The sequence below is a fragment of the Zeus faber genome, assembly GCF_960531495.2.
Source record: "Zeus faber genome assembly, chromosome: 15".
NCBI classification, from domain to species: domain Eukaryota; kingdom Metazoa; phylum Chordata; class Actinopteri; order Zeiformes; family Zeidae; genus Zeus; species Zeus faber.
Window position 1 is genome coordinate 22,480,457 of NC_137194.1, and position 4,989 is coordinate 22,485,445.

A 4,989-nucleotide genomic window follows, 5' to 3' on the forward strand; every position below is an offset into this window, starting at 1 on the left:
CACATACTCACACACGTACATCACCGCCACTAATGCACCAACCAAATCTCTCACAAAAAATCAAAATGATTACCTGTTTAAAGTTACGTCTGTGCCCCTAAATTTTCAAAATGCAGTGAAATATTTTTTGTTGCCTACAGTATAAATATTATCAATATATTATTATTATTTTTTAATCAATTGGCATATATCAAGGGAAACTATGTCAGAAATCAGAGTGATTTTGTTTCGCCAGGGGCATTTATATGTACTGTAGGCCCACAGGTTCAAGGAATATGTCATGGTGATTATTGTTGTGTATAGCATTTTTTAAAAGCTTGATGGTTTGAGAAAAAAAAATCACATAAAATGAATTGGATAACAAATGAGTAAAATTTAATTGAATACAATTTTATCAAACACAATTTATAAATTGCCACATATACACAAGTAGCCAGAAAATGTTAATAATACATGACCATTTCTCTCATCTCAACCTTCTGAGGACCATTTTTGGGAGTTAATATGAATAAGAATTCCTCAACTTTTCTTGAGTTATTAAAACCCTACGTTCTGCCCGTCTGTGGAGTGCACTTCCACAGGGTTACCTTTCCGAACATGATTAAATCACAGAATAACCCCTCCCTCTCATCAAATCCTCTTAACCAGACCGTATTACATATCTGCCAAACAAAGGAAACTCAATCAAAACAATCAACGGAGCCGGGAACAAGCCCATCCCGGCAGCTTATCTGATCCCATTGCCGTGATTAAAATGAAAATGGAACCATAAATCCCATGTTCAACTTATAAGAAAAGATCAGTGTGTGTGTGTGCGTGGGTGCATGTTCAGGGGGCAACTTATGCGTGCGTGTGTGTGTGTGTGTGTGTGTGTGTGTGTGTGTGTATGTGCAAAGGGCAGATAAATGATCCCATGTAATTCCTTCGACAGGGATCATAAAACACGTTTTTTCATTGTTGCTTTATGAATAGAAGAATTACGCTGACTTAGGGATTTAGCTCGCAGTCATATTATACATTTTCATTTTCCGAAAAGTAATACATTGATTTGTTATTGAGCGGCTGGGTTTTTGTTTGGTTGCAGCCAGGTGGTAGACAAACACATTTTGGATATGAAATATGAAAAGTTCCAGATTTTAGGTAACACAATTCGGGACCGCGTACAAAAGTGAATATTATCTTGTTGAGATTTCCACAATAACATTTAAGGGAACTGAAATAATTTTGCATTCTTGTATTTAGTTTTGCAATTAGTTTTAAAGTATAGGTGTGTGGATGGATGTTTGTGCATTAGTGTGTGTGTGTGTGTGTGTGTGTATGTGTGTGTGTGAGTGCATGCATGTACAGTGTGTGCCTCCAGTATGTGTGTGTGTGTGTGTATGCATGAATGTACAGTATATCTTAGATATTTGTGTGTGTGTGTGTGTGTGTGTGTGTGTGTGTGTGTGTGTGTGCATGCGTGCGTGTGCGTGCGCACGCGCGCGTGTGTGTGTGTGTGTGTGTGTGTGTGTGTGTGTGTGTGCGCGTGCATTTTGGGCAGTCTTACAGTAAGAGACACACTTCACATTACTCTAGCTCCACTTCACTTCCTGGGATAATCCTTGATGCAACAGAGGGAACGGCAGGCGACCTGGACCTACTTACATACGGCATGCTACTCATACACACACAGACACAGACACACACAGACACACACACACACACACACACACACACACACACACACACACACACACACACACACACACACACACACACACACACACACACACACACAGCAATTCATTCATAAATAATGCCAATATGACCCTCCTTTCACCCTTGACTCTTCCTCTAGTTGAGGTCTTTTTTTCCCATCTCCCATATTCTCCACATTTTTCCCATCTTCCTTCTCTCCTCCTCCATCGCAGACCTTACCACGGAAATAAAGCAAAGAGTGTCATTCGTCCGTCGCTCCCAAAGTCACCTCCTCCATTAACAGCGCCGGCTAATTAGACTCACAAATGACAAGCGCACACACACACACACACAAACACCATCTTGGGTCCTCTAATGGAATAACCATTATGAGAGTGATGGGCAGCTGTCTGCCGTCTGCCCTCCGCTCAGATCAACCTTGAAGGTCGCAGGTAGGAGACCTCCTCCGTGTGGCCAGTGGACTTCTGAGATAGTGCTGAATTAATGACTGACACAGCACCACCTAAACGGATCCTTAATCGACTGATGAGAATATGTTTTTGTTTCTCAAGTTTTGCGTTTCCAAACAAGGTGGACACAAAACAAAGGTTCTCCTTCTCTTGCATTATTGTATATTCCCCCCCCTCCCTTTCTCCTCTTTTCGTATCGTTCAAAACAACAAACAGCAGGAGATACGGAACGGTACCTCCCGAAAACAAACACAAGAGGTGTTTTTCTGTTGTTTCACTCTGGATCAAAACAATCGGTGGGGAAACAATAACTGTCTCGGCGGATCATATCTGGCGTTATTATCCTCTTATTTGCATTCTATGAAAAAAAAAAAAAGAAGAATAACAAGGTAGCGGAGACGTGGCTTATCCAGAGCGGACTGGATCAGCGGCGGCAGGCGTCAGCGTTTGCCGCCCCGAGGCTACTGCACCACCCCTTTGAAAAAAAAAAGATGAAGCTCCGTCAGGACCAGGGAGAAAAGTCCGCGCAACGATAACGCTGCTAATAGAGACAGGGATAGAGAGAGAAAGAGAGAGAGGGGTGGTTTGTACATTGCGTGACCTCCATGCCGTACAACCGGCGACAAAATCTCCACAAAGCATTACACGTCCCTTTGTGTTATCCTTCTCCACCTCTATCTCTCCCGCCCCCCCCCGCGCCCTCCTCCTCTCCTCTCGTCGGGTATCCTCAAGGAACCTCTGAATGCATAACCCGCAAAAAAAAAGAAAAATCCATTTTCAATATTACTATGACAATATTACAGTATTTCAAAGGACTTATCCCGTGGGCCAAACAGCCTAAAAACCCTCTTATTTGCGTTAATCCTTCAAAGACTGCGATGCTACCTGATAGGATGGAGCGCAGTGTGAATGCTATCAACAAGTCCCGCCAAACTAATGGAAATAGGTCCCCGCTGTTGAGATTAGCGTGGGGGCCTACGCCCCCCCCCCCCCCACTTATCTCTTCCCCGAAAAATAGCTCCCCCATTATACCTCTCTCTCTCTCTCTCCCTCTCTCTCTCTCTCTCTCTCTCTCTCTCAGCTTCCCATGCAAATTGGTGAACTGGGGGAAAACTCCTGTATTTTCGGAGTGATTGGCTTCAGAAGTTTTTTTTTTTTATTGATCCGACATTTAGAGAGATGCATCAGCCGACACGACAGGGCAATCGCAACCGTCCCCATTGAATTGATGTGATTGATAAAAGGTTTAATAAAAAGGAAAGTAAATGCCCTGACAGCAGAGGTGAGCCGTTGCTACTCCAATATTTCTCTCCAAAGTAATAGAATTACTCCCCTAACGCATATTTACAGTAAGTAATTTCTTTTTTTAAATGCTTTATTGTATCATCTTTGCAATATTGCTTAATATTGTCTTTGTTTACAATGTTCTACAAGCAGTTCTCCTTAAATCTAGAGGCATTTCATTAAATAAGACACTTGTTTTTGCTCATTTAATACAAAAGCTGTTTGATATAAAAGAAAAGAGAAAGAAGAGAAAAATAATCCTTTACATTAAGATGTATACCAACCGTCCTACCAGCCACATGTACATGTACATTACACCTCCTCATGACGCAAATAATCCTAATATAAAGTATAAAGAATTACGTTTTTATCATGTACTGTACAGATTCAGATTCAAATATATATTGTAAAAATTAGAAATATAATAATTCACTCATTTATTCAACTCTGAAAACATTTCTGAGTATAACAAGAGCAGTTTACACAACTAGATAAATGGAAATAGGCTTCATCACCCTCTGACCATTGAGAGAAGCGACTTCCAACGCGGCAACAAAGGAAAAAAAAAAGGAGAGAGAGAGAGAGAGAGAGAGAGAGAGAGAGAGAAATCCTGGAGATTGAACCGCAGGGCGCTCAAAGCCCCTCGAGTTCAGTGCTTTTCTGACTCCACTGGGCGTCGTACAGCAGAGTCGGGGGGTTAAGAAGATTAGACACAATGGGATGAAGGGGACGTAAGAGCCTTTAGAGGCTAAAGCGGAGCAGGACGACCGACCAAAGTTCTACGACTCACAGCGCGGACTTGAAATGAATGGGGGACAAATTAAAGGTGGAAAAACACCAGAGGAAAATAAGATTACGCGGCGCCGGTCGACACGAGAGAAGGAATAGATATTGTTTTTGCGACTGCAGATTTGGGGCTCAGAGACACATCATTTTAAAATGCCGTTGTTTTGGTCCCGCGTCTAATGGGAAAAGCTCACCTCATCCTCTTGATTCGCGCGCGCACGTGTGTGTGTGTGTGCGTGCGTGTGTGTGTGTATGTGCGCGCGTGCGTGAATGCGCGCGCAAAGTGACTGAAGCATTGAAATGACATGAAGAGTTATTTGGGCCCTAATGAAGCTGCTTAATGAAATCAGTGCCCTTGAAAGTTCTTCATCAATTCTAGCCCCCTCGCTCGCCCGCGCCCGCTCCGCCATTCCGGCCTGTCAGCTAATCCACATGTGCGACACAATATTAATTAAACACAGCATTTCCTCAAGTACTTAAGTGAGGCGCTATCGTTGATAATGAGCAGGTTTAAAGGAGTCACATCCATCCAAAATTACTTTTTAAACCGGCCTTATTAAGCAGAAAATGAGACCCAAATCAACCTACAAGCTCCTCATTAAAAGCCACTGATCCTTGGCCACGCGCATGTTCCACTGGTTTTAATTAGGCCTGCGCGAGATCGCCTGCAACAGGAAGTGCCATTAATCTTGTCTCTCGTTTGGAGAGAGAGATTGAGAGAGAGAGAGAGAGAGAGAGAGAGGGAACAGTGTGTTGCAGCCTGCCCACTGGA